The sequence below is a fragment of the Schistocerca americana genome, chromosome X (genome assembly GCF_021461395.2).
Source record: "Schistocerca americana isolate TAMUIC-IGC-003095 chromosome X, iqSchAmer2.1, whole genome shotgun sequence".
Taxonomy (NCBI): domain Eukaryota; kingdom Metazoa; phylum Arthropoda; class Insecta; order Orthoptera; family Acrididae; genus Schistocerca; species Schistocerca americana.
Window position 1 is genome coordinate 708010932 of NC_060130.1, and position 6000 is coordinate 708016931.

Here is a 6000-nt window from a genome sequence, read left to right on the forward strand (position 1 = left end):
CAATTCAAATTGATACAACAAATGATTATGATGTTAAATCCATTATGATTATGATGTTAACTCCATTCATGATGTTAACTCCATTCATGATGTTAACTCCATTCAGACATTTAAGACTGTGTTCTCATATTTGACATCTCATTATCAGATTGGGACAATAAACAATCGAGGTTTGAGCCATGATTTCCATTCAGGTTTTGGTTGGTGTTATTAAATATGTTGTATCTGGAGTGCACTAATACATACTTCAACTTGATGTTTTCAGTTTTCATGAAGCAAGAAGCTGATTTAGAAAGCACTGCAGCACCCCACCATCAAGTATCTGAACACCAAGATGGATCATGTGAAAGGTCTGGAGAAGATGATGGTCTGCTGGTGCTGGAAGAAAGGCAACACAGACCAGTTACTACTGAAGGAGATCCTAGCACTGTGGAGACCTACATGACAGATGAAGATATTGACTTGGAAGGGTACAGCAGCAGTCCTCGCAGATACACCCAGTGCAGATTTGTGTCATCCCCTCAACAGGAAACTGCAGTTTGTTACATAAACAAAACCTCTTCAACCACAGAAGCGAACATTCATGCTGAGGTTGATACAACTGTACATGAAACTGAAGCCATACCTGATAACAATGCTATTTCAGAGGACAGAGAACAAGAAAAACCATACAGTGATCACAGTGCAGAGCATTCAGAAAATGTTATGGATAGAATATCACATGATCTGGATTACTTATTGAACAGGTGGCCCCCAGACCACCGTGTGAGTAGGTTTTCAATCAGCAGTACAATTCAGGAAGAGGATGAAGAAGATGAAGATTTGCAGGTCTAACAAAATGCTCATTATTTTGTAAAACAACCATTTAGATATCCTCATGATCAGTATTATTGAACTGATAAAGAAAACTTGGTAAAATCAGTTTCATATTATACTAATGCAGTAAATTCATAAATAAATCGTTCTCTCTCCTATTTCAGTAATTAAACATGTCATGGAGATTGAACTGATAAACAAGCTGTCCTGAACATTTGAAGGGTGAAATTTTATAATGCACTAACATTTAGATGGTGCTAAGATGTTATAAATTTTTAACTGAAATTTTGTACCTGATATAATTTTTTGTGAACAGAGAAATTATTCTCTGTTAATAGAAATTTTCTGAAAGTCTTCAGGAAGTTCATTCACTTAATTTTATAAGTGGTCTTAGCTTAAAAATTATTGGAAAATATGAATAAAAACAGAATTTAAATTTTAATGTGAAAACTATATTTGTACTTTAAAATATGGAGTATATATAAATGACATTATTTTTCTTCATAGTTTTTAAGCTAAGTAACAGCATTAAGGATAGTCTGACACTGCCAGCAAATGCTCTAATCAGTTAAATGGTTAAAGTTTCTAATACATTTTTACGAATTGTACCAATATTCAAAAGCACTTAAAGATTGATTATAAAATATAAAATTAAATCTTATGTTTTGTCATCATCTCAGGGTTCACATAATACATAATCTTAAGTACTATCATGTAAGAGAGATTGGTAAAATTTATTTTGTCTTCTGAAAAAGTTTCCCTACACATTGTGTGGATTTCAAGTTGTAAAGTCTGACTCCTCAAATCATATACACTTCAGCATGGTCTCAGTTTTTAGTTAACATGCATCAGAGTGATGGAAGTGATTATTCTTCATACAAAGATTACATTTGTACCACAGTAATTTCTGTGCTTTGCGTATGAACTCCTTTGGAGAAATCATGTATCTTTTTTCTAAATATATGAAATCAGGCTTACTATAGAAAAATGCTTGAAGTCTGTAAGATGGTATCATCGGAAAGTGATTACAGTCTAGTCAAATTTTTCTTTTGAACAGTTATGTTTAGTTATCAGACCTCTTTTTTTACTTAACGGTCAGAAATATTTATTAATATAATAAATTTTTTATTATGATTACAAGCAAGCAACACTCTACAGCAAAATACCTTAGCACAGTATTCATATGGGTTTATAATGTTCATTGTGTCAAAAGAAACTTATCAGATTTCATGACTGTTAAAATTGTAGTTAGGATTACGGAATGCTCTGTTAAATAATTCACATCATGATTCCACTTTAAAAATACAATCTACCTTATCTCATTGATTTGCTACAATTCAAACAGTAATGATTCTACATTAACTGCTTATTTTCCCTTTACCTCTGATTGTCATTCTACAGTCAGATCTCTATTCTAACATTTTTCATGTATTTATTCAATTAAATCATGATGAAATTTTCTTCCTGCTAACTTTATCTTCAGAACATCTAGCTCTTTTAGACTGACTTCTTTAATGTTTCTGAGATATTACATTGTTATTATTAATCATTCCACCTAGTCACAAGAATAACATACCCATGCACAGTTCAGGCTGCCTACAAAAATAATACAGTAATTGCCAATGCTATAACCTATATTTGTTAAATCCAGTTGAAATTTTATTATTTGTGAAAACTGATATCAATACTCTAAATAGAAATCACATACACATTTAAGTAAGTATGCAAGAAAAGTTTTAACAGGTGAAAACTCAGAGTAATAAATGTATGTACAGTAAAAGATGTTGGTAGAGATAGGAATAAATAAATTGTTTTTCAGGAGTGCTAACAGCTCTTACATCAGGTATTAATTCTACATTTTCTATGTACTAAGTAAGAATCTTATTGCAAAAAGAGTGTTGTGACATGGGCTAAAGTGACATGGACGAAGGTAGTTAAATTTGGATCTATCAACTAAAAACAGAAAAAATCATGGAAAAGTATAAGTAATGTAAAATAATTAAATACTCATTCAGGGTTCTTGCAGTGTGCAGGATTATTACAGTTTAACTGTAAATAGTGTGTACCCAATTAAATGCAAAATACAAGTACAGTTTCTGCAAATAATGTACCCATCACCTGTGCTAGTGATTTGGTGGAAAGGTTTTATTTTGGCGGGTGGGGAGGGAGTGGGGGAGGAGGTAATGTGTTCTAGTTTCATGGTGAATAACAAAGTAGACTCCATGACAGAGGGCTCTGGGTACATTTGCTACTAGTCAATTTTCTGAATGTCTTCAAACTGATGCTAAATGACCTGGCTTCCTTCAGACTGGTACTGAATTGATACAGCCGTTTATTTGGCATAGCAGAATGTAACTTCTGTTTCCTACAATTCGTTTTTTTTCCTCCTATGGGGAATCAGCTGCCTTACCCTTTCTCTTCTTGAGTACCAGTATGTGTGTGGTAGCTATCACTTCTAACTGGTGCTGAACTTGAGGTGTATGTTACAAAGCAAATGGACATCTCCATATCTCACATGAAAAGATGTTTTCTTCTCATGTGAAAAGACAGTGATGAACATGCTGAAGAAATATCAGTCACAGAGTAGAACTTTAAATGTAGATAAGCAAAATATCAATCAATGAATCAATCATTAAAACAATAATTTCATGGTGACAAGGATTAATATCCCTGTAAGTTATTAAACAATATTTAATTCAAACACAATTACAAAACCATGATATTGTGATAGAGGAATACATGCTATGAAATTACCACTGTGGAAGTTATAAAGTTTCATAAGATTGTTGACAATAAATTTCTCAAAGACATTGTCCAGAATGTTTCAGAATACATGAAACGTTTACTGTCAATTTAAACAATGTAAGTACATGCATTCCATATAGTTTAAGTGTTTATACAATTGCAGAAGAAAGTAACTAGTTCACCTTAAATGTGAGAAAATATAGGCTACTTAAAATGCAATGTATTACGTTCTGTTAATGGTGGAGCTATTATTTTTACCCAACATACTTACAACCCATAACCTTTTGTGCTCATATTGTTAATTAGTTTATTTAAAGTATTGCAGAAGAAATGGTGTACGGAAAATCTACTGGTGGCTTCATTATGAAATATCCTATATTATTCAAAAGTAAAGTTTCATTATTTTTACAGTTCATTCAGTGAATGAGAAACGCTGCATGTTCCTTGTGCATAGGGAACAAATAACTTCAGGATATGACCAATGTTTGTAATAATTGGCACCTCAAGTTCAAAATTGCTCCTAAGGAGAAAAAAATTGTGGAACCCAAACTGAAAACAAGCAGACATTTAAACAGTGATCAAATCCTAGAGGAATAAAAGTTTCCATTATCCTAGAAATTGTTTCACTTATACATACTTGTCCCTAATTTGTAACTTTTTAATTTATTTTTTACTTCTTTTTTACAATTAAAGAAAAATGTTATTTCCACAGTTATTGTGAGGAACATGTATTTAGAATTCTTACACACTTTACATAAAATCTAGTAAAATTACATTTGGCATGAAACTGGATAGGGAAACAAAAGTCTGTTATTTCCTTTGCCTCTAATATTCATTTCCCACAAACAGAAAGATAAAGATAGTTAAGCCAATAGTTTCCAACTTCTACTGGTTCAGAAATGACTGAGTTGGAAGTTATAAGTGAAAATCATTCTGATACCTCCAACAGTGGAATACATGTACTGGTATTGTTGTTGCTAAGATTTTAGGGTCAGCAACTTTCAGAGGTGGTAGTATGGACCAAAAGAAGAAGAAAAGTTGACTGAACATAGGCTCTACAATGCATATCTTAGGAGCTACAAGCACTTGTTCTTCTTCGATAGTATGAAATACGTCTCTTCTACTAAAGAAGTGAATATAGCTCTTAAGACATGGATTTTATAGCCCATATTTTCTGTACATTTTTCTTGTTTTGGTTAGTACTACTTCCTCCAAAAATATGGAAACAAAAGAGCTTGCAGTAGAAGTGATGTGTTCCACAGTATGAAAGATGAACAGGTGCTCGAAGCTTTTAAGATCTGCATTTTAGAGCCTATGTTATCTAGGCTTTTGTTCTTGTTTTGATCCATAGCACCACTTCTAGAAGCTGCATACACTAAAATCTTACAACAAATCGTGTCAGTATATGTATCTCACTGTTACTGGTGTCAGAAGGATTTTTGCTTGTAACTTTCTACGCAAATGTTTCCAGGCCCCATAATTGAAATGAATATATTTACCCTTCCTCGGCATCCCTGAAAGTTGGTAACAACATCACAGACTCACCCTATATGTGTATTTATAAGCAGTATATCAGAATCATACAACCAAAATAAATGTAACAATACGTAACAATATGTCTCACTGATGCTCCAACTTTTGTTCGTTTACTGCACATTCAGTGTTCAACCTACTATTTATTTTTATGTATTATCATATACACAAATTGCTAGCATTATCTTGATATTAAGGAAGTGTTGAGATGTTAGTGTTTCATTAACGAAATGTTCTAATTCTGTAATGCTCTACAATAACTGCAAACTTACATAAGATCCCCAGTAGGGAAATCAGACTTATTTCTCCTCTACTGACAGCATTCAATGCCAAATTCTAATGAAATGATTTATAAATGTAAAAAATGTACTTTAAATCCATTATGAATTACTTGTTACATGTCGGTGTATTACCACTGCAAAGTTTTATTAGCTTTTATTTTTTAAAAACAATAGCATTTCTAATATTTTCCTAAGATACAATACTGAAGCTCACATTCCCTCTTTGGCCGATGAAATACCTGAAAATTTGATTGTACAGACATTCTCTTTATAAAGATTGCTTTATTTGCAAATAATTACAGATAGTTTTTAGATGTCTCTGTAGCTGTCTTTCTGAAGAATAATATTGTTTATTCATTTAAACATTCATATTAGTTTTTATGTATGCTCTCTTTTAGAATATTGCTTCAGTTTTTATCTTTTTGTGACTCAAGTTTTGAATCCTAGTTTGTATTTAACATGCATTCATCGTATCAAGAGAACTAGCAAATAATTATTATTTTTTGATGGCATTTATTTACTTGATCTTTGAATAACTGTTTACATGGAAACAACTATGTGAGTCAAATTATTTACAAAAATATATTTCTATACTGAAAAAGGTATGGTTCACTTTTTAATTATA